The sequence below is a fragment of the Megascapheus bottae genome, chromosome 13 (genome assembly GCF_031878675.1).
Source record: "Megascapheus bottae isolate mThoBot1 chromosome 13, mThoBot2.hap1, whole genome shotgun sequence".
Classification (NCBI taxonomy): domain Eukaryota; kingdom Metazoa; phylum Chordata; class Mammalia; order Rodentia; family Geomyidae; genus Megascapheus; species Megascapheus bottae.
In genome coordinates this window covers 4,318,648-4,344,167 of record NC_143521.1, presented here as the reverse complement: position 1 = coordinate 4,344,167, position 25,520 = coordinate 4,318,648, and the positions used below count along the sequence as shown (strand labels likewise).

General features: G+C 38.6%; 1 pseudogene; it reads right to left on the bottom strand.

The window, feature by feature from the left end:
• Positions 1-316: 316 nt before the first annotated feature.
• LOC150055438 (putative ATP-dependent RNA helicase DDX27 pseudogene) lies at positions 317-20,798 on the bottom strand (annotated as a pseudogene).
• Between the last annotated feature and the right edge of the window lie 4,722 nt (positions 20,799-25,520).

Below are 25,520 nucleotides of genomic sequence, written 5' to 3'. Positions count from 1 at the left end.
CTTAGCATGGTCCCCAGCCACTGTGACCACCAATTCTACATGGACTTCTATGATTCAAGCTTACTTTTGACACTCCTTATGAATGAGGTCACATGATAGTTGTATTTCAGTTCAGTTTATTTGACTTGATATAACTATGTCTACTTCCACCCAAGTTTGCAACAACAGGGTTACCAAAAAGCAAAGTAATCCTGCTAAAAGATAACAGTTTTATATTTCTTTTTTTTAATACACAAAAAATTTAAAGAACTTTTTACAAATGGAGGAAAAAAATAGATCAAGACAACTTCCCAAGTGAAACTTCAGGCAGCAACAGTTACTTCTTCCTCTTATATCGGGACTTAGATTTGAAGTTTCCTCCTCTCCTCTGTTGGGGCAGACCCAACTGTTTCCTTTCTTCAGAGGAAACAATTTAAGGGCCTTCTTGCTGGTGTTGGTGAGCTCTTCGTCAAACACCTAGATCGTCCTAGGCTTTTTAGCGGGGCCTCTGACCGGCTCCTCCTCGGGCATCACTTGACTCTGCACTTGACTCTGCAGTTCCTCTTGACCAAGCGCTCAGCAAACTTCTGTGACTTGAGGATTTCAAACTGGGATCTTTCTTCTGCTGTCATCTCCCCCTTTTTCTTTACATCCTTCATGAACTTCTTGCTTTTCTTCTTTCCTCTTAAAACCAAGTCAAACTCCTGCACGGTCTTGGCAATGTTTTCTTTCTTCCTCTCTTCTTTGGTCTGGAACCAGCTCCTCTCCAGCTCCTGCCCTTTCTCCATTGCACAGCTGGGCCTCTGACTGCTACAGCTCCTTCTCCTCCTCCTCCAGCTGCAGCATAGACGTCTTTGTCCATCTTCTCAATCTTATCCAGGAACTTGAGGATCACATCCTGAGGCCTTCACTGGAGCCTTGGCAGCCTTCATGACCTCCTTCAACATCTTCCGCTCTTGACCCCTTCTAAGTCAAGTCCACGGACTGCCACATCCGTGGCCACAAGGATGTCAAATCTGTTCATCTTTAAAGCGCTGGAGCGCCTCCAGCAGCTGCGTCTGCGACAAGTTGCCATAGAGCTCGCCCACCTGCAGGCCCAGGAGCAAAAGGAGGATGTTCATGCGGTGTGTCTGCTTCTTGGTCTGGGTGAACAGCATTCCCTGGGTGGTCAGGGAAGGTTCTCCTCAGCAGAGCAGCCACAATGGCTTCCTGGTCCTCTTCTTGGTTAGGCCGGATCCGTCCAAACTCCTGCCACGTCCGTGGGACGAGATTCTTCAAGGAGACAGAAGCCAGATCATTCACCTCGTCCGTCATGGTGGCTGAGAAGAGCATGGCCTGGCAGTGATGGATGACCCGGCTCCGGGGGGCGATGAGGACATCAGGGGCTGCCCGCAGCTCTGTTTCCTGAGACTTCATATCCAGGCCTCCCACAGCTAGGGAAACAGTGACATTGCAGAACTGAGCCAGCTGCCTGGTGACCGAGTGTACCTGGATGCCCAGCACCTGGGTGACCGGGCCTGGCCGGGGTTGGCAGATGAGACGCTCCAAGTCGGGGAGGGCGAAGGCTGCGGTTGTACCTGCCCCCGGGGCTGCACCGGTGCAGATGTCCTTCCCCAGAAGACCTAGGGGAATGCAGGCTTTCCGGATCGGGGTGGGCTGCTTGAAGCCCATAGCTGTTAATGGCCTTCAGAAGAGGCCGAGACAGGTTCATGTCCTGGAAGGAGAGGCTCTCGTCACACTGAGAGGCGTTCTCAAAGAATCCCCCTGCTTCCTGGCCCTTCTTCCTCTTCCTCTCCGTTACTTTGAGTGTGCCTGCTTTGGTGAGGACTTTCTCGTCCACTGAGGAGTAGTCGGTCTCTGACTCTTCATCGGCAGGTAATCATCCTTCCTTCCCCCATCCTCCAGCTCCTCAGGACCACCACCCACACTAGCTTCTTTCTCCTCCGACTTCCCAGACTTGACTTCTTTCTCCTCTGCTTTCCTTTTCTTCCACCTTCTCAATCTTCTCATCTAATGTTGTGGTTGCTCTCTTCTTCTTGAGCTGGCTCTTGACATCAACCAGGGCCCAGCTATTGTCAGACATGTCTTCCTTCTCAGTGAAAACAAAGTCGGGGTTGAAATCAACACTGCGATTCTTCTGCAGGGCCTTCTGCCTCCTGCCCAGCACAATGGGCCCGGTTTCCTCCTCGCTGTCTCCAGAGTCGGACGCAGACTCCACCCACACCTTTTCATCCTGTATTGCTTTTTATGACTCATATTACCTTATGCACGTGCATCCCAGTTTGCTTATCCATTCCTCAATTGGTGGACTACTCAGAAACTTTAAATTTGTTTTGTAATGTAAGCACCTTAAAAATGAGTCCCCTCCTGGTTTTCAGAACAGAGTTTATACCAGGTACCACTTGTTACTAGAACTAATTTCTCATAGTCATTGAAATATTACCAGAAAAAGAAAATTGCTCATTTCTTTGGCTGGAATCTTGAGTGAAAGGATTCATAATCCATCCACAATCTTCTTTTAAATTGACCAGCAAAACTACTATGATAGGGTAAAATTATTTCAGTTACCCCACTTTATTGCTTTAGAAAGAGATATTCAGGGCTCCAGCACCTGCTTCCCCTCCCACTCCATGCTGAGAATATCACCAGCACTCACTAAAATGCTCACCAGCTATAATGGAGATAGTTTTCTCCGTTATTTTCTGCATATTTACAGAATACAGGCACAATGTTCTTTTTCATTGATAACAATCTAAAATCTTCTTCAGGTTTCTGTTCCCAAAGGTATCATGTGATATCTGTGTTAAAGATCTATTGTACAATCTATCCATGAATTTTGGCTGTTATTATATATTCTCCTGGGTGTTTTCCTGGGTGCATGTATAGACTTACAATCCATGCAGTGAAGGGACCCACCCTCAGCAGATGGGAAATAATGAAGACGAATGATAATGTTGAATGTATATTTAAAATGCGCTTTTTACAACTTGCCACAAATTTCCAAACTTGAAATCTTAAGACAGTTTTATTATCTTTAAATGTGTATAATAATAATGAAAAGTAAAAACTATTTACAAAGCTAAAAAAAGTAACTTGATAAATGGTGAAAGGCCAACACTTTTATACTTTGTCCTAGATTACATAAGAGTAGCTCACCAAATTTTAGGAAGTCACCAAAGTAAATTGTTTTTGTTGTTGTTTATGCTTTCAAACAATGAAAACCTCCAAAATGTTTTTTTTGGGGAAGACACAGAAATTTATATCACAAAATTTGCTTTTGGAAAAATCAAATGACTGGGGGCCAGGAGTTTGGCCTAGTGGTTAAAGTGCTTGCCTAGCATGCATGAAGACCTGGGTTTGATTCCTCGGTACCACATACATAGAAAAAAGCCAGAAGTGGTGCTGAGACTCAAGTGGTAGAGCTCTAGCCTTGAGAAAGTCCAAGAACAGTGCTCAGGCCCTGAGCTCAAGCCCAGGACTGGCAAAAAGAAAAAAAAAAATCAAATGACTGATAAAATAGATGCTAACAGCAAACTTAAAGATAGATTTAAAGTGAATATACAGAAATGGTTAAATATTCCTGTCGTTTATAGAAGAAAGATTGAAATGTTTTGCTTTGTGTGTCTAACAATCATCTATTTTTAGTTTATTTTTAAGAATTTATTAACATTGATTTTTACATCATATTTCAAATGACATACTTAACAAACAAGCATTCAAGAAGGGGATCTCTATATATAATCACTAGCACTTAGATTTTACTTCTTTTTTAATATTTATATTTTTAATGTATTCTCTTGTAATTAATAGAAGGGTTACATTATGTTCACCAGATAGAAGGTGCATTAATTCACATACATTGATACCCTTTCTCATGTCTTGGTCCCCATTTCCCATGCCCCACCCCACTCCTCATCTTGTTTTCCCCCCTTCTCTATCCTATTTCAAATAACCAAATAAGCATATATACAATATATTAGATAAGGTAAAATAATGTAACAATATGAGATAACCAAGAAACAGCAAAAGAGATGAGAGATAACAGTACATTAAGGAAAACAATCACTCCTTATATGGCTTTTATTTCTATATGCTGGAGGTACTTTCATTTAGCATCATTCTATATGGCCTTATGTATCTAGGTTTTGTTCTCTTGTAAATCTCTGCTAGGAAAGCCCAAGGTTTCTACTGATTACAACAAATGAGGGAAACCATTGAGCCTATGTTCCTTTGAGTCTCGCTTACTTCACTTAATATGATTTTTTCTAAGTCTTTCCATTTCCTTACAAATAGGCAATATCTTTTTTTTTCCTGATGGCAGCATAGAATTCCATTGTGTATAAATACCACATCTTGTTGATCCACTCATAAACTGAGGAGCATCTGGGTTGGTTCCACATCTTTGCTATGGTAAATAGTGCTGCAATGAACATCGTTGTGCTAGAGATTTAGTATGTCCTTGTTTCTGGATGATTGGGTCAATGCCAAGTACTGGAATTGCTGGGTAATAGGGGAGCTCTATGTTTAGTCTTTTGAGGAACTGCCATATTGCTTTCCATAGTGGTTGAATGAGTTTGCACTCCCACCAACAGTGTAGTAGTGATCCATCATAGCCACATCCCCTCCAGCATCTGTTGTTATTAGATTTCTTGATCCTGGCGATTCTAACTGGTGTGAGGTGGAATCTTAGAGTTGTTTTGATTTGCATTTCTTTTATGGCCAGAGATGTCGAGCATTTCTTCATGTGTGTATAGGTCATTCTTATTTCTTCTTCAGCGAAGAATCTCTGGCCTATCTTTTAATGGGTTGGTTGTTTCTTTGGAGATTAGTTTTGGAGTGATTTAATTTTTGAGCTGTTGATATATTGTAGATATGAGGCCTTTGTCCACTGTATTATTAGTGACGATCTTCTCCTACTCTGTAGGCTTTCTAGTTAATTTACTAGCTATGTCCTTTGCCATACAGAAGCTCTGCAGTTTAATGCAGTTCCACTTATCCAACCTGTGTTTGATTTGTTGTGTTTCTTGGCCTTATTGAGAAAGTTTCGACCTTTGCCAAGGAGACCTAGTGTATCTCTTATTCCTTCTTGTAAAGTTTTCCGTGTAAAAAGCAGTCTTATTTCAGAATAAAGTTGAGAAACTACTGTTAAATGAAGGGAGAGACCACTAGACCACACCAGTAAATCAATAGATGTTATGAAATAGAGGAAAAGACCTGCTGTGGGAATGCCTTCTGGTTTTTCTACAAAGGCAATGTCACTGGTTATTTGTGGTAATGAAATGATGTAAATATTAGACAAGCCTGCATGGTTTTAACTTCTGCTGAATTGCATTAGTACATTTAGGTTTGTTGAAAGTAAATCTGTTACCTTATATTCATCCCCCAAGTCTACTAGCCAGTCCTTGATTACATAAAGTATGGACTTACATATACAGAGTAAAACAATGACCCTCCAGGTTATTTTCTTGTATAATCCACAATCGAATTGAACTAGACAAATATAGTGCCACCTTAAGGATAACATGTGGCCAAAAGAAGATTAAGAATACTAAATTGAATATTTCTCACCCTCTGGGATGAGCTATCTTGAATCTCAGAATGTGACTTTATTTGAAAATAGAATTCTGCAGATGTAGCTAGTTAAAATGAGGTCATACTGGATGAAAGGCCAAACCCAGTCTGCCTTAATGTTAGTCATTGTTCTTTACAGGAACAGACATGAACGAATAATGCATACTTATAAGAGGGGATTTATTGGATTGAGTCACACAACTGAATGCTGGGTAGTTCCCACAATAGCTGTCTACAACCTGAGGGGTCAGAGAACACAATGGCTGCTCAGTCCCAAAACAGCTGGAAGCTTTCAACCAAGGAAGACCAAGAAGCACCTTCATGCAAAGCTACAGGCCTGGAAACTTTTGCCTCATCACTGGTATGAGTTTGGGTTGAAAGACTAAAGAAGTTGGAGTCTTATGTCCACTGTCAAAGGTAAGGCAGCAGTAAACACACTTCCTCAGGAGAAAGGAGCTTGCATGTAGACTGGGTTCCTCCTTTTCTACATTAACTCTATCCAGGTCCCACCTATTAAACAGGGCTGGTCGTTTCCTCTCTGTGGCTGTCCCACATGTCAATCATCTCTGGAATTCATGTGGAGCTAAGCAATCCAATCAAGCTGTAATCAAGATTAACCATCCTATCTAGTACTGTAAGGAAAGGAGAAGGGCACAGAGACTGAGACAAAGGTCAGGGCTACTTAAAGACAAAGGCAGAGGCTGGTGTTAGCCTCTGCAGTGAAGCATCCTCCAAGGATTGCTATCAAGCCCCATGGCTGACAAGAAGTAGGGAAAGATTGTGTCTTAGTGACTTCAGATGGAGCAAAGCCCTATCCACAGCTGATGTCAAACATCTAGCTTCTAGAACTCTAGGATACTTAATACCTTTTCTCCTCATTTGGCAGAACTTGGATTGTGGGACTCAGGAACTCATCCTTCCTGAAGCAGGCATTCTACAACTTGAGCTACACCTTGTGCTCTTCTCAAATTTGATCTCATATGTAAGCTTAGAAGATCCTGGACTGAAATCCTCCTGTGTATGCATCCTGTGTACCTGGGATGAATGATGCTCACTTTTCACTTGTTAAGATAGGATTTTGTCCTAGATGGCCTATATTCACCTAATCTCCCCCTTCTGGGTAGCTGTGATTATATGCCTGAGCCACTGTACTAAGACCGTTCCACTGTTTAAGATATATTGCTGTTTGTGCCAAATTGCGATGACAACGTCGGGAATCTAATAAAGCAAGTAATGGTTTATACTGAATGGAATGATTAGCTCAAACTTATTCCTTTAATCTAGAGTTTTTACTTTATATTTATGCCTTTTCTCATATTTCATTAGTCTTTGCTTTGCCTTGTAAGTATTCCTTACAAAATCTGTATTGAAATTTAGCCTCCATTGTGGTGGTACTAAGAGGTGGAACCTTTGAGAGAGGATTAGTTTGTGAGCAGTTTGCCCCAAGAAATGGGTTACTATCTTGAAATGGGACTAATGGGAACTCCTTTAGTCTCTTTTGTTTCTCTCCTGTCTAGATATGAAAAAGATATCATAACCAGAACTCACCAGATATAGAATCTGGCTGTTTCCTTGATCAGAAACTTCCTGATCTGCATAACTATGAGTAATAAACCCCTACTGTTCATAATCCCCTCACTGCGTGCTGTTTCCCAGTAGTCGAGGCTCCTTTGTCCTCATTCTGGTTCACATCCTTTCTCTGCTTTTATTTTGGCAGTCTTGGGGCTTGAACTCTGGGCCTGGTGGCTGTCCCTGATCTCTTCAGCTAAAGGCTAGTACTCAACCACTTGAGCCACAGCTCTACTACTGCAGTCTGATATTTTAGTGTTGGAAATAGGAATCTCATAGACTTTCCTGTCTGGCCTGGCTGTGAACTGGGACCCTCAACTCTCAGCCTCCTGAGTAGATAGGATTACAGCCATGAACCACTGCTTCCCAACTTATTTGTAATTTTGTACATAGTTTTATCTTTCAATATTCATAGGTAATTTTTGAAAAATAATGTCAACAAAATTTTCATAGGCAGAAGAACTGACACAAGTGAGGGGCTGAAAGTTTGGAGTGTTGTTTGTCAGAGGAGTGCCTCAGGTTCAACTCTTATTAAGAAAAAAGTAAGTGGTTCAACGTGATCTCCGGGTATCGGGTGATCTGATTCTCGTCTCAGGATGAGTAGTGGGTAACAGAGATTTACTCTGCTGATAACAGAGTTATACAAGCATCGCTGAAATAATTTACAACACTAAACCAGTTAGTGGCTTTTAAACTTGGAGCATACAAACTGTGTACTGGTGGCTCTACTAGTCCTAGTTATTCAGGAGACTGAGATCTGAGGATGGTGGTTCAACACCAGCCTGGGGAAAGAAAGTCTAGGAGACTCTATTTCTGATTAACCACCCAAAAGCCAGAAGTACAGTCTTGATTTAAATGGTAGAAATTTAAGCAAAAGTGGGCAGGGACTGTATCAGGACCCTGAGTTCAAGCCCAAGTACTGGCACAAAACAAAACAAAGCAAACAAATGAAGTTCATACAGCAAAGACTTAATAGTTAGCTACTCAGGCTGTGGACAATCTGCCCCTTTTGCCCTTTGCCCCAAAACAAAGAACAAGATAAACAAGTGTCACCTGCTGTCCTTTGAAGCATTCTGTCAGGTAGACAGGCACAATGGGGCTTTGCCAGTGTGTTCGGGGCAGCACCAGGACACAGACGAGGTGCCATCTGTGCCAAGGAGTCCTGCAATCTTGATTGGAATTACCAGCCAAGGCCAAGCTGGAGCAGTGCAAGTCTCACATTTATAGTGACAATATTTTTTTTGCAAAAACCAGGACGAGGTATCTGCCAGGCGCAGCTATACATATGGGAACAATGAAACAGAACATTTAAATTCAGGATTGTCCTAGAAATATCTGACATATATCTCAGCCCAAAGCAATTTAATCTGCTGGGTGCTGTAGACATTTAAGAAAAACAAAGTCTATGTTCCTGCGTCTTAAAGTAATAAAAGCAAATGGGTGATTAAAACTTCCGTGAATTTCATTTTGTATTCTAACTCTGATCTCAGAGTGTTGGAAAAGTTTTAGATTAACATACGTGAATACTTTAGAGACAGTTATATTCAAATCAAATTATAAAAGAAAATATTCTAAATGAAAAAATAAACCTTAATATTGAAAAGCTATTTGTACACTAACACCAGTTTTTCTCCACACACACAGGTTGTTAGTATTCAAGTCAGACCCATGACAAAAATAAGAATAATGACATCTGCTAATAGCAGGATTGTAATCCAGTTCTACTAGATGAAGAGAATGAGCCAATTACCATAATTGGAAAATAGGAAATTAAGTTCAATTCTCAAACTTTCTAGTTGACTGATAACATAAAAACACTTAGCCACTCCCATTTTGAGTGTCCAAGTGAGAGGAATAGTTAGGTCAACTCTAAAAGTGCATCCAAGAGTTGTTGTTAATTGTTGTGGGGGTTAAGTAAGGAGGGGAGTTAAGGGAATGGATTTATTTAATTAATTTGACTATATTGCCTGAAACAAAGGGATGGAAGAAAGTAACGCAAAACATACTCCACATTCAACATGGCTGGACATCATTTTGTAATGACAGAAAACAAGAAAATGATTTGGACATTTTATTTTTGATAATGATGATTTTCCTTAAATTTGGTCATTTATGTATATTAAATATGTTGTATTCAGTATAGAGCTATCTTATACATAAATTGACATATGTGTATGTTACATAGTTTTTTGATTTTATACATAAGATATTATGATCATGAAAAAGAATTTTTTTGATTTTGATTTCTCTGTGAGATCAACTCAGTTTTATTCATTTTCCCTGCCTGAAAAATATACATAATTTTATTAGATAACAACATGTGGTTGCTTTTTGACAAAGGACAATTGACTGATTAAGAAACAGGCTGCTGTGCTTAAATATGTAGCAGTTACTATGGAAACAGTACGACTTTGACTCAAAGTGGATCTTGTTTCAAGGAGAGCAGCCTGTTGTTATAGCAATGGGAGCTCAAGCAATGCTCCCCAAGTAGACTAACTCAGGAGGGAGAGATAAGGGGCTGTCAGTTAGGAGGCAGATATAAATACCAGTCTGTTTACCTTTGATAGCTTACAAGGAATCATAACACATAAGGACAATAGGCATCATTCTAGACTCATTAGGAACAGCTCAAGCTCTGTTCCTGCTTTATTTTATTTTTAACTACTGCATAATGAATAATAATAATAGTGTAGGCTTGAAATTTTCTTCACTGGAGGCAGCAAATTCAAATTGTTGTTTCTATGGCAACCATCCCTGTGTGCTGTTTTAAAAGACTTCAATATAAAATCTGTTTTAAATTCTAGAAGGTCTATAATTTGTCACTTATTTCATGAGATGATGATGATGATGAAGATAATACTCATAAGGGTGGTGTTGTGATGACAGTCAAAATTTACAAATATTACTTATTCTTAATACACTGTGATTCTCATCATTTTATGAGGGAGCATTATAGATGTCTCATATATATAATATATATATTATATATATATGGAACTGAAGCATAAAAAGATTTTTTTCTAAATCACACAACAAAAACGGAACAGATCCTGGGAAGTCCTGACTCCTAGCTTGTACTGTATGGAAGCATCTCCTCAGTGCTTAATGTATTAGTTTTGATTTACTGCTGTTAATACTAAATATCAATGGTTAAAGAACTAGGAAAACGAATTGGCACTCCATGAGAAGGTGGAGCCTGAAAGGACAGGGATCAATGGAGACAATAATGGAGTTTGAACACTGTTGAAGCAGCCCATTTGTGACTATAAAAACAGAACAAGGAAACTGTTGGATATGCTACTTCTTAGAGGGAAGAGTGCAAGGAGTGTGATGGGGTAAAAATTTGATTAGAATACAGTATAAACATATATGGAAACATAACAGATAAAAACCAATAAAAGATTAAATCACAATAGTAATTTAAAATATTAAGTTATACTCCATATCTAAAGCTTTTCCAAAAGTGAATATAAATTTCAGACAGGAATTGACAAACTTGAATTTGACTGAACTAGATAAAAATATAGTATGTCTTGGTACCAAGACATGTGAAAGGGTATCAATGTATGTGAATTAATGCACCTTCTATCTGGCAAATATCATGTAACCCTTTTATTAATTACAATAAAAAATAAATTAAAAAATATAGTATGTTTCCTTGATCTTTACTGTCGTGGCATATTTGATCTTAGAATCAGTATTTAAATGTCAGCTGCAGTGGCTTATGCCTGTAATCCTAGGTACTCAGGAAGCTGAGATCTGGGGAACTCTGTTCAAAGCAGCCTGGGCACTAAAGTCCCCGAGACTCTCATTTTCAATTAACCATAAGAAAACAGGAAGTGACGCTGTGGCTCAAGGGGTAGAGTGGTAGCCTTGAGCAGAAGAGTTCAGGGACGACACCCAGGCCCAGAGTTCAAGCCCCACAACCGACAAAAAAAGAATTAGCATTTAAACAATTTGGGATCATTTCTGAAAAATTGAAAACTGCATCTGGAGTAAAACAAGCAAACCTACTGAGAGATTATTCTGAATATATTTAAGCCTAAAATATAGATACAAATATGGAAATTTCAACCAAAGGACTTACTGTGATTGGACTGTAATTAGAGTTGAAAAATAGTTCATTTCAGGGATCTCTGCCTTTTCACATCAGAAAGTTCCAGGCTTCTCTACCTAGACCATTACTCTTTTCCTTTTCTTTTTTTAAAAAATATGTTTTCATATATTTTTTAAAATTGTAATTAATAGAAAGGTTACAGTTATATATTCACCAGATCGAAGGTGCATTACTTCATATACATTGATACTTCTTCTCATGTTTTTGTCCCCATTTCCTTCTCCCACCCCCTCCTCTCATCTTGTTTTCCCCCTTCCCTTTCCTATTTCAAATAAACAAATAAAGGTATATACAGAATACCAGAAAACAAGGCAAGATACTGTAACAATATGAGAATAATCAAGGGACAACAAAAGAGATGAGAAGTAACATAGTACATTAAGAACAACAATACCACATTATTTAGCTCTTGTTTCCATATCCTGGAGGCCCAGACCATTACTATTACTAGCTTGTACACTGAAGATGAATCATGAACTCATCTCATTTCAGTCTCTGGGACAAAAATTGTATATGTATTTTAATAACACAAAAATGTTCATTATACTTTGGGTTATTTCAAAAAAATCATATTGTGAAGAAAATATTTCCTCTACTCTGTTAGTGGATAGGTAAATTTTGATCGTTTCTTAGATTGGAACAGTTGACCTGTAACAGATTACAGATAATTTAAAATACCTTCTTTTAAATCAGAAGAAGGGCACGAATGCCACAATTGCCCTTCTTTCATCAAAAAGGTCCTAAAGACCTTGGCTCGAGAACAAAAGGTTGCTTAGCTGAGGGCTAGCAATTGTTTCTTTAACTCTAACATTCACAACACCCAACATTATTATTAAGGTGTTCTTAAATAAAGATCATTGCAAACAGTAATTTTCTTAAATAGCAGTGTGGGTTAGCTCTTTAGTTACTGGCTTTCCCCCGGGCAGTGCCAGGGTAGCTTGCCAACCACATGTCACAAGAGATGACTCTCCTGCCTCATTCAAGCCCCAAATTCTGCACACTCATCCCCCAAGTCCGTTTGTGTCTCCCTTATTCACTGAGCATGTGACTTTATCTTCTCCTTTCCTGCTCAGTTTTAGCCTTATGTTAACATATACACAAGTCTAATTAGCTGATAAGATGGATATTGTTTAACTTGGGCTTCTTATTGAAGAGTGAGGTATGACTTCTAACCATGCCTCATCTTTATGGAAACTGAATGTCAGAGAATAAGCAACACTAGAAACAAATAGGCTCATTAACACATTGTGAGTGTGTGCGTGCATGCGTGCGTGCGTGCCTGTGTGTGTGTGTGTGTGTGTGTGTGTGTGTGTGTGTGTGTGTGTGTGTGTGTCTGATGATTCTGAGATGAATATACATTTTTTTCCGTTTTTTGCAGGTCCTGAACTCAGGGCCTGGGCAGTGTCCCTAAGCCTCTTTGTGCTCAAGGCTAGCACACTTCCACTTGAACCAGAATACCACTAATGGCTTTTTCTGAGTAATTCATTGGAGATAAGAGTTTTAGAAACTTTCCTGCCTGGGCTAGCTTCAAACTGTGATCCTTAGATCTCAGCTTCCTGAGAAGCTAAAATTACAGGCATGAGCCACAGGTGCCTGGCAAGTGTGCATAGTTCTAACATACTAATATTGATTGCTTATTTACAGATGTTTCTATTGACATACATATTCCCACACCAGTTTTCAAGGTAGGACTTACTTCCCTTGAAGTCATAATTGAAGTTTAAGGAGAATAAACCCTGTGGTCCAAAGTAAATGAACTTGGCACTTAGTGTGTAATGGAATTGAGTTTTAAACTAAGTCTTAACTAAACTAAACAACAAAACATCATAGAGAAAAATATCTCTCAAAAATAATTGAAGACATTTGTACAGAATTTTTCTAGTATGGAAAGAATGCTTTGCCTAGTAAATAAAGTGCTTGTTATTTGATTAAATATATGCCTATTTTTCTTTTTTTCTTTAAGACAATCATAACATTCTATGAAAATTTAATCATTTAATAGATATTAAGGCTTGTTCTTTCTTCACTGATAATCTTTATCTCTAGATTGTAATATATTAAATTTTCCCATGATGTTTCCAGTGTTGTTCTAATCTTGTATACATTTGATTTTTTTTGCTCTCTTCTGCCTCTTCCTCCTCTTCATTCTCCTCCTTGTCCTCCTCTGTGTCTTCCTTTTTCTTCCCCCTCTCTCCTACTTACTCTGGAAATGCACAGAATATACTATATATTCACCACACAATCTGACTTGTCATGAAGAATCCTTTTCCTTCCTTTACTGAAAAGGCATGGTCACCATTGTATCGCGGCAACAACATCCTGTCTGCCTTGCAATAATCATTCCTGTATATAATATATAATTTTAAAAGTCCTATAAATACACTTTTGCAGTGTTTCTTTGATCATTCTATAAACATTTGCTGGAACCTATGGTAAGAAAAGTCATGAGCTGGGCTTTGAGACTTGAGGAGGTGAAAACAATCTGTGCTTTTAAATAGCTAGTGATCAGAAAGGTCAAGAGAAATAACAGTATTGTAATGGAACATATAACACGCCATTCAGAGATATCCACAACAATAGAGAATATGGTTTGCTAGCTGATAAAGTAAAACAGTGCTCTAGTTGGAGTTTAATTTGAATGTTTTTGAGATGGTTTCCACAAAGTAATAAAGGGACAAGGATTTTTCATGGGACAAGAACAGTATGTACAAATGAACATGACACAGGATGGAACATTCTGGAAGCCAGTCATTACTAAGGATGGCTGTGAGACAATGGTAAAACACAATGAAGAAAAGAGACAAGGACTAAAATAAGAGCAAATTGTAAGCCAAAACTAAAAAGGGAAAAATGTGTAATTTTCATATTGACATCTAAAGTCCCTTCCTGACATCTAAATAAAGGAAACAGGAAACAAAGTGTGTGTGTGTGTGTGTGTGTGTGTGTGTGTGTGTGTGTTTGTGTGTGTGTGTGTGTGTGTGTCTGAGAAATATTAACAATTCTACTGCTTTCACAACTCAGACAGAATGTGATTCAGGTTGATAAAAAGACATCTGTTCTGCTTTGAAGTAAGAACAGTGGTGCAGTGCTCTGAGGCAGGCAATAAATATTTCTCTGTAGGCAAAAGACTTGCGCAGAGTTGGATATTAGATTATCTCTTCTAATAGCATAATGCAGTAAAAAAAAAGCTGTACATCTTCATGCTGTTCATAGCCTGAAGTTTTACATTCATTCATATTAGATGATTCATATTTGACCATCATCTATTATGTGACTTACTGAAATCTAGAAAATACTTGACTCTGAATAAGACTATAACAGCAAGAAGAGGCAGAAAGCATTCGGCCTTGTGAGTCATGATCCCTATGAACCAAAATACAGTAATCACTCTGCATATGTGGATGAATGAATGAATGAATGCGTAAGTGACCTTGTCCTATGTTTCTCTCCCACTTAGCCTTAGATCTATAACATTTTCCCTCCTCCATCTTTTCTGGAGGCAGCCTGACCAAGTTAACCTTATGGTGAGTTTTTGTTTTTTAATTATTGTCAGGGTAATGTATACAGAGGTTACAGTTACATGTGCCATGTAGTAGGTGATTACTTTTCATACATTGATACCCCTTCTCATGTTTTTGTCCCCATTTCTCTTCCCCCCACCCCTCTCAATCATCTTGTTTTCCCTCTTTCCTATTTCAAATAAACACATATATAATATACCAGGTAACAAAGTCAGATACAGGAACAATATGAGACTAACCAAAGGGCAACAAAAGAGAAGAGAAAAAGCATAATACATTAAGAATAACAATCACACAAGATAAAGCTCTTGTTTCCATATCCTAGAGATCCTTTCATTTAGTCTCATCCTATATGGCCTTTGCTTTTTATCAGCCATAAAGGAAATATTTTTCTCTCCATCTTCTAAATCCCTGTCCTGTTTTTCACTTGACTCAGACCCAGACTAAGTTCTAAGTGAGAGAAATTTACATTAGCAGGGCTCATTTTTCTCATCTAAAATATAAAAAGAGTTCCTTCCTTCAACACTTTAAAATACTGCAGATGAATTCCAATACCATTTGACCATCACCTGCCCTCAGTCCTTGTACCATTCCATGATTAACCTGATTATCAAAATTTTTATTATGCTGTATTACAGTTTTATGTGAATGAAACCATAGGAAAAAGAGAAATTTGATTTTAAGATAGTACTTTTTAATTTTTTTTAAAAAGTAAAACAAATGAAAACAAACAAACAAGACAGGAAATTCTATAAAGCAATATTTGGAGCAAGAAAAAAGACTAAGGTATGGTGTATTATTGCAAATCTACTCAGACTTTCTGGAGCCTGAATTCTCTATGCAGAGAATTCTCTCAGAATCTACCAGTCAGGAGCTATGAGTAGACTTGCTGATTTATCCATTCTTTCTTCATCTTTGTCTCTAAAGACAGATTGTTCTTCCAGATGACAAAGCTAAAGGCAGGGTATAGGGTCCTATAGTGAAAACATGGTTATTATGAAGTTGCACAAATTCCTCATGGAGCTTCCTGCAGGATAAAAGATGAGGCCAAGAGGAGAATACAAGGCTGAAGAGGGACTTAGTCTGTCATGTATCTATTGATGTTATGAAACACTTGTACATTGATTTCACATGGAAACTGGAGATTTTTGTTTTCTTATAGGATTCTATCATAAAATATAAAAGTAAGACTACAGACAAGCTGGGCATTAGTGGCTCATACCTGTTATCCATGCTGATCAGGAGGCTGAAAGCTAAGAGTCAAGTTCAAAGCCAGGACTCTTGTCTCCAATTAACCACCCAAAGTCCAGAAGTGGAGCTGTGTTTCAAGTAGTAGAATACTTTAAGCAAAAACATTAAGAGACAGAGCCCTGAATTCAAGCCCCAGGACTGGTGCATGCACACACACACACACACACACACACACACACACACACACACACACACACAAAAGGAAGGAGGAAACGAAGCAAGAGAAGGAGGGAGGGAAGGAGGGAGAGGAAAGGCAGGAAGGAACGAAGGAAGGAAAGAATGAAGGGGAGAAGGAGAAAGAAAGAGGAGGAAGAGAGAGACAAATGGAGGGAGGGAGAAAAAGGGAGAAAAGCAGAGAGTAGGTTTGCAAAACAGCTATAAACAACGAATAAATGGCAATTTTAATATATAGTTACTAATTTTTGTCAAATCAGCATTGTTTCTTTCATTTATTTATATCATCTGATGACGATTGGGGGCAACTAAAGAAATTTTAAAATTTGAAAGCATGGAAGAAAAGCATAGAATTGAGAAAACCTACCAACTGTGAAATTTCATTTTCTATCTCAGGTTTTTATTTCTTTGTTTTGTTTTCATTTTTTGTTATTCCTGGGGCTTGAAACTGGAGCCTGGGGCATTGTCCCTGAGCTCATTTTGCTCAAGGCTAGCACTCTACCATTTTGGGCCACAGCACTACTTCTGAAATTTCATGTCAATTAAACTACTTGACTTCAGTAGCTCTTATTCAAGACTTGTTCAAGAATAGTGTCTGAAAATCATTGACCTAGTCTTTAATTTTCTGCTAGCATTTTCTCTAAATTTTTAATCCTTATCAGTAAATTTATTCCTGCAAAGCAACCTCCCTTAATTTGAAATTCTGTGTCAATCAGTTTTCCTTTACTGCAATGAACACATGAAATTAAAAGCTTAAGAAACTTTGAATGTCACTCGCAATTTTGGGAGGTTTCAGTCTATGGTTGGCAGCCCCATTTCTTCTGGGCTTGTAATGAATGCGCCAATACCTCATAGAAGAAGCATGTAGAAAAGCCATATAATGACTGATTGTTGTCCTTAATGTACTATGTTATCTCTCATCTCTTTAGCTATCCCTTGATTATCTCATATTGTTACAGTATCTTACTTTGTTATCTGATATGTTGGATATATTTGTATTTGGTTATTTGAAATTGGATAGGGAAGGGGGGAAAACAAGATTAGGGGTGGGGGTGGGGGGAGGGAAATGGGGACCAAGACATGAAAAAGGGTATCAATATATGTGAATTAATGTACCTTCTATCTGGCAAATATAATGTAACCCTTCTATTAAGTACAATAAAAATATATGAAAAAAAGAAGCATGTAGATATGGTAGATGAGGAAGTCTTTTGCTTCATGGTCAAGAATTTAAAAGAAAAATGGAGAGGATCTGGGGTCCACAATCTCCTTGAAATGCACCGCACCAATGTACCTCCCTTCCTACCTTGAGACTCCACTTCTTAAATTTTCCATTCCCTTCCAATACAGCTCTGAACTAGATGAAGACCAACCCTTCGGTCTACATGAGCCTTTGGGAGACATTAAAGATCCAAATTTTCGCAGATCCTTTAATTATCTCTGTCACTTTGCCAATTTAACAGACCATCCCCCCCTCTGGAAATTTCTCACCATCCACTATTGCTAAATCTCTCCTGATGCTTATTCAGCACTAGTCATTCCGTTAAGACTCTCTCTCATCCTCTTGAAACATATTTTTCCTCCCAGAGGTTTTGCATTATCTTGGTAAAAAGCCTCTGGCAGTACACTTTCCATCAGTGGTAGAATAATCTAATAGACGAATAACTGAATCTCTAAGACCATCCTAAAATGCCCATGCATCCCATAGGCAGCAAACTGGGCCTATTTCTGTTCATTGCCCTAGGCAAATGGTACAAAATGTCAATCTCACCACTCCTTCTCTAAAACATAGTCTTCCTTTGATTGCCATAAATCTAATAATGAGTTTTCAGTATTCATTCCAATAACGCCTTCTATTTATTGTAATAAATACATTCTTTCAAATAATAAACATCTGTTTGTTCCATTACCTAGTAGGAGCAACTACAAGAGTGAAATCTGAAATTAGCAAAATTGTGACTATAACTGTGGCAGATAGTGTGGGGGAATTGCAGAACAAAATAACATGATAGCTCTTACCAGGAGGAAGCCAGAAAATGTTGTGGTTCATAAGATACAGGTTACCTTTCCTTATTCATCCACTGTAAGCTGTTTACAATGTTCTCTTTATAAAGCATAACCATTAAGACAGCTAGTTGGTGAGAAGGAGAGCAAGAGAGAATAATGAGAGGACAGTAATGGTCTCTAAGCTGTGTCTGAGGCACAGAAGAAAAGTTGAGTGTAGTTCAACAGAATGTCACAAGAATGGAATGGAAGTATCAGGACACCAAAACAAAAGAAAAATGAGTTTGGGAACTAGTAAGTCACACCTAGCTAGTCAGTGACTGAAGTCTGAATAGTTCAAAGGCAGCTAGGGCAGAAAAGTCCATGAGACTCTTGTCTCCAATTAACCACCAGAAAGTTTGAAGTGAGGCTGTGACTCAAGTAGTAGAGCACCAGGCTTGAGCAAAAATCGCAGGTCAGCACCCAGGCCCTGAGTTCAAGCCCTAGAACTGGCCTGGTCTCCCGCTACCCCCCAAAAACATGATAAAACATATTAAATCATAATGATAAATAACATAGTTAATAAAATATAATGAAATAATAAGCAACTAAAATGGACAAATATTGTCAATGAACCTAAAGCATGAAAACATATTTATACTTGATCCATCAATGATAAGTGTCTAATAGCCATTATAACACCAGGTATCAATATTGTGCATACTGGAGTCTGCTAAATTAGGATGTCAAAGAAAAAGATTCAGAAAGTAATTCAATCATGAATCAACAGGAACCTGACATAAAAAGGTGCCAAATAAAAGTAGGCAGAAAAAGTTACTCAACTTACCACTGAATAGAGACTTTGATGTGCAAGAGACAGAAAGGAATTTGGAAAATCCCAGCAAGGATAGCATTAAGCAACACCAATCAAGCCAGAGGATCTTCTTTTTTGAGAGTCCTTTGCAAAATGTCCCCAGAGAAAGATCCTGGTCTGTCTTGGAGATGGTATACATGACAGATAAATGGGAACAGATAGATAAATCAAATGTATAGGCCCATCTATTATGGGAATTTATTACAATGATTATACTGTTTTTCCAGGGATTTTTTGTTTTTTTGCAGGCCTGGGGCTTGAACAGTGCCTGGGCATTGTCCTTGGGCTTTCTCAGGGCTAGTATTCTACCACGAGCCACAGCACTGCTTTGGGCTTTTTCTGTGAATGTGCTACAGAGGAATTGAATCCAGGGCTTTGTACATGCTAGGCAAACACTCTACCACTAGGCCAGGCTCCTGGCCCCTTCCAGGAATAATTATTTTACTTGGGAAATACTCTGAAAATTATATTATCATATAGTATCCAAACATAGACAGACAGGCCACAGAAATGTTTTTAAACAGCAAACAAACAAGTCATGATTATTCCCCAGGTAGTTAACTGTTTCCTGACTATTGCAAAAAGTTCCATCATCCTGACATATCTCTGCAAATGTTACTCAAGCTGTGTCAATGAGGATTTGTTACTTAACAGAACATTAGGACTCTTTGTCTTTTGCCTGAGACTCAAGGACTCTTTGAAAAGAGAAGCCTCAGAGAGTGTCAGCTGCCTCTCTATTCCATTTTGTCTCTGTGGGGCATTTGCATATGGGATAGCACTTGGATTCTGCTCTGTATGGTGGGAATAGTAGTTAGGCTGTAACCTGCAGTGTCCTTAAATGTCAAGTTGGAAAGATTCTTTTCCCCCAAACCCTAAGGGAGTTATTACCTTGACAGAATATATGTGACTATCAAGCTGAATTCTTCAGACAACATTGCTTGTCACCCCAATCTATGAAATATTGAGCTGGGAGGGTGGGAGGTGTGTTAAAATGGAAAACTACTCAGTACCTTCACCAGCCTTCATTGTCCCCTGCTGCTAAGCCTCAGGCTCAGAAAGGCACTGGTGTGGCTCATCAAGAGACTGACCCAGATAACCAGACAGCCTGTTTGTTGGGTTAATTTCTGATTAGTGAGGGGCTAATAAACAGCATAAAAATAAAGGAATAAAACACAAGAATTAAAGTACCTTCAAATATGTGACTAACTGATTCTGGGTTTGGTACAGAGCCAACATAGAACTGTGCGGTTCTTTCCTGCCTATATTTTCTCCCAGGTTGCACAGCTAACTCAGGGCCACCCACAGGAAAACTCACTCAACCTAATACAGACGGTCCTTCTCAGCAGTGTCCAATGTCACTACAGAAGCAAGGCTGGTTTGCAAATCTCTCTCATGCTGTGCTACTGACAAGGTAAAGGATCTTGTTAATATCTGGCTGGATCCCCTGCATTCAAGACAAGAAGAACATTGCCCAGAGCCTCTCAAAGCACCCGGATGCTCTGTGTGCCCTCCAAGAGTTGTTCTGGCTTAGTCACCATGGAAAACAGGAGCGAGCTCCATTCTTTCCTTGCTAAATAACTCGGCCTGTTTATCCTTCCCGGAGCATCACCTCCAGCATTTCAGGAGCCCTTTCTGATGGCAGATCAATATTAAGCTTTGATGTAGAGCCATAGGAATCACAAGCAGAGCTTTCTCCTATGTCTTGTGTGCTTCTCACAGCAGCCTTGCTGCTGAGCCAAGAACTATCTACTGCCTTCATTAGAGTGCCGCGGCAGGGGACAGATGCCAAAGCAGTGCCTCACAATTGAAAAAGGAAATTTCTCTCTTCTCCACTTCAAAGTATGATATTTAAAAGTGCCAAGCATTAAAAATAATGAGCTTTGTTTCATGGGCTGGATTTTATAGTGATCTCACAGAAAAGCTTGCTTTAAGATGGAAGCCTAACCCAGCAGCCTGTTCATTCCACAGTGCTGAGGTCGAGCCTTTTGAGGAAGAACTCACATCTGTACAATAAGGAAATAGATTTTGAACTTTTCAAGAAGATAACATTAAGCAGAATATTTATAAAACTCTTGCATACATAATGTAAGTTACATTTGCCTATAGAATTGTCTTTCTTTCAAAATGAAGCATCAGTTTTCAGTTTTCATTGTTAATCTTTGCTTCTTATCAGTGATGACTGACTTATGCTAGATTATTTATTTGTTTGTTTTGCCAGTCATGGGGCTTGAACTCAGGGCCTGAGCACTGTCGTTGGATTTTCTCAAGTCTAGAGCCCTGTCCCTTGAGCCACAGCACCACTTCCAGTTTTTTTTCTATGTGTGTGTTTCCAAGGAATGGAACCTAGGTCTTTGTGCATGCTAAGCAGGTACTCTACCACTAGGCCAAACTCGCAGCCCCTTGTGCTGGATTTTTAAATCCTGTCTCATTTATCTTGCAAATGCATGAAGAGCCTTACTGTGTCTAGACATGATTGGCTCTACTTGCACAAAAACATAAATTTGGGTATTGGTCTACTATAGAAAACCACTTGGCTGAGGTAGAAAGAGAACATTTAGACCCAGGTTGTGTGTCTCTTGGGGTAGGTCCCAGAAGTCACCTTTTCTAAATCATAAAGTGGATCCACTGAGTTAGCAGTTATCAAGTTTTACAGGTTCAATATTTCAGTCTCACACAGGCTGGTTGCAAGAAGCCTTGTGGGCTGAGGAAGGGCCTGATATGTTAGAGTCCCTCTAAGTAAGCAGCCACCCTCCTGGCTCCAATATCACCTGGGGCTATGGCCTGCATGAAGACCTGAATAGTAACTCAGATCAAGCTTCTGAGTCCTTGAATGAAATTACAAATGGAACTGTGCCCATTACGTGTCAACAACAGTAGGCATTATTATTTGTGGTCCCTGAAGAAAGAATTTGGAAAGGCTGAAGACTAGCTTGAAACAATGCATCCAGATGCTCAAAAAATAAAATAAAATATAAAAATTAGATATGTTCTGGGTCGTTTCCAAAGTAACCAGAAACTTACATAGGTATGGGACTCATTTAAATATATCTTCTAACGGAAAAACAAAATCAGCAACTCTGTCTTGTTTTTACCCAGTAATAGGGTAAAAATCCAAATGTGTAGCATCTTCCTTTATCATACATCATATATACAGTGAGCCCAAGGCTGCAGTGACTACCTCAGGATGGATAGGCTCAAATAAGAAATGAAATCCTGAGCCTGACACATTTAAAACAGAAAAGAGGATATAATGATTTCATGATAAGAATCTGCTTTTAATCTGGGAAGTATCTTTTCTTTGCCAGTTGTGGGGCTTAAATTCAGGGCCTGACCATTGTCCTTGGACTTTTCTCAAGGATAGAGCTCTACCACTTGAGCTCTGGCTTTTTTCTATGCATGTGGAATCAAACCTGGGCCTTTGTGCATTCTAGGCAAGCACTCTACCACTAGGCCAAACTCCCAACCCCTGGGAATATAATCTTCAGTAAGCAAATGGAGTCTACATGTCCATAATTTTATTGAATATCAGAATATTTTAATTATTTTGTCAAAAATCTATTTATAAAAGGTAATTGTTTTTTTCTTCTAGAGATGAAAGGTAAGCATTCCCAAACAAGTAATTAAATATATACAGAAGAAATAATGAGAATACCTGTGCTCTAAACCTTTGACTCCTTAACATTAAAAAAAGATCATTAATATAACCAAAAATTATAGGGTCATTGAGTTGCTATAGGCCAGTGGAGAGTAAGATAACTGAGTAACACCTGTTAAAATTGTCATTATCCCTTCCAGAATCAGATAGTGAAATTAAATTATAACAGGCTCACATAACCACATTAATTTCCAACTCTATATTAAAATATTATATTTTCCTGAGTAGTAACATAACTATAGCCAGAGAGAGAGAGAGAGAGAGAGAGAGAGAGAGAGAGTTTCCTAAGGCTTCAATTCAGCGCCTGGGTGATGTTCCTTAGGTTTTTCCATTCTACCACTAGAGCTATACCATACCATACCTTTAGTACTAGAGGAAAATCTTTAATTCTGTAGTGGAAACTGAAGTGTGTGGCCTTAGAAAACTACTCAGCAGTGAGTCAGGCCTTCAGGTAATGAGTAGTTCTTACAGGATTTCCTTTCCTCACTAGCTCCTTCTCTTCTTTCTTTTCTTTTATCCATAGGATATAGTCCTACACATTGATTCCTGCTTTGTTAGACCAGCATTCAGTAAAACTTGCTGAGTTTTGTATTGTTAAGACACTTTTTTGCATCCACAGACAGAACAGAGTGACGCACTAGTGAACATGTTTGTAAAAAGCACTTGTAATATAATTCCATTTGATTACTTAGCACTCAAGATTTAGTAGCCTCGCTCCCATTATTCACTACTAAACATACCCCCCAACCTAACTTTCTGTCTCCCCTTAGCTCAGCAGTTCCCATGGAGAGGTACTTGACATGAATTCTATAATCTTCGCATCATTTTCATCCATTTCAAAATGGCTGAAGGTTATTTTCTTTCTAAAGTCCCTGGGAGGAAAGACTAAAAATAGTTCAATCTTAAAGCCTTTATGTTCACAGAGATCTAAGTGAATATTTGTGTATTTCCTCATTTGATAGTAATGGCAGCAGTGCTTGGGAGAATGATTATGAAAATGACAGTTCACAAATCATTTCCAGTGCAGTAAACTAGGAATAAAAGTCATTATAGCTTTTGGTTTTAGAATATGAAACCTAATATGTGACTGGGGAGAACTTGGAATACTTTGTTAATATACAACACCAAAATGAAAATTCCCTATATGTAGTTATTGGAAAACAATCATGATTCCCCCAAACAGTAGTGCCCTGATGCCAGCTCATGTGAAAATCACTTCCCAAAGTTGTTTTTTGTAGATCGAATATTATTAATTTTTTCATCTTCATTCTGTTGACTCATCATTAATATAAAAGTATAATCTCTACTTTTAAAGAAGTAATGGAATAAGAAAAAAAGGATATAAATAATATGCTAGAGAAAGTCTGGGAAGATAAAGAAAGGAAAAGGCAAAAAGTATATCATCTCTACCTACACTTCTAGTTTCTAGCTCAGGAGGATTTAAAGGTGCAATAAAGAAATGTGCCCCAGACCACTAGAGCTTGGGGTCCATATCTGATGCAAAAGTCACTGGACTTGAAAGTTCTAACATATGAGAGAAACCAGTCTTCTTAGTTGGATTTGGTAAAGGGACTCTAGGCATAGGAAATTCAGTCAATGACATTTGTCTGTCAGGGTCTTGATTGGGATCAGCGGTAGGACACTGACCTCTAGAAAAATTCATGGCAGCACTTTTTCTATAGGCCCTTAGGTTCTAAGCCATTTATCCAACAGATATTCAATGACTATGTGGATACAAAAGAGGGAAAGTAGGTTTTAGAAGGCTTCATTATTGAATCCAATTAATTATATGATATAAAACATATTTATGTTGATGTCCTGCTCAAATATTCCTAAGTGAATGCTAAGAAAACAGACATAACTATTTAGATATATCATGAGAAAAGCATAAGTCGGGGGCAACAGTAGCTAGCTGATAGCACAAAACTTTAGAAATCCTAATAGTGTAAGTGTACAATTAATCCATTATGTGCTAGTGCCTTTTAAATTTTAATTTTTTTTCCTGTTGTGGTGCTTGAACTCAGGGCCTGGTGCTGTCCCTGAGCCTTTTTGCTCAAGGTTAGTGCTCTAACACTTCGAGCCACAGTGCTATTTCTGGTTTTCTGGTGGTGAGTTGGGGAAGAGTTTCATGCACTTCCCAGTACAGGTTGTCTTCAAACCGTTATCCACAGATCTCAGCCACCTGAGTAGCTAGAATTCTAGGCATTCACTGAAATACCCAGCTTTAATTAGTTTATTTATTCTGATTCAATTGTTATTGTCCATGCATACATACACATGCTCTAAGGATTGAAATCAAGGCCTCATGCATACTAGGCAGGTATTCTGTCACTAGAACCATGTCTTCAGCCCTTTTTGTTTTAGCTATTTTTCAGAAAAGGTGTCACAATTTTACCTGGTCTAGACTGTGATCCTCCTACCTCTTCCTCTTGAGGAGCCACGATTATAAGTGTATATCATATACTCGTCTGTATTGGACACTTTTATAAGTGGATTTTTAGTTCTAACAATTCTAAAGAATAGCTGGTTAATACTAGCCACACACACATAGTGTGAAGTTCTGAACCAAAGTAGTTTATCTGCAGAGCCCAAACTCCAAACACAGTTTTCTGTAATGCTGTGAGTCATAAATAACTAGAATATAGACGATTTTAATACATGAGCCTGTTAGGTACAAAACTGAAGGGTTAATTAATCTGTTTGAGACATGGATCTAAGGAACTAATTTAGCACTAAGATCTACTTCTTTATTGGTGTTTCTGGGAATTAGACTCATGTCATCATGCTTGCTAGGCAGGTGATTTATATGTGAGCCACATCTCACAA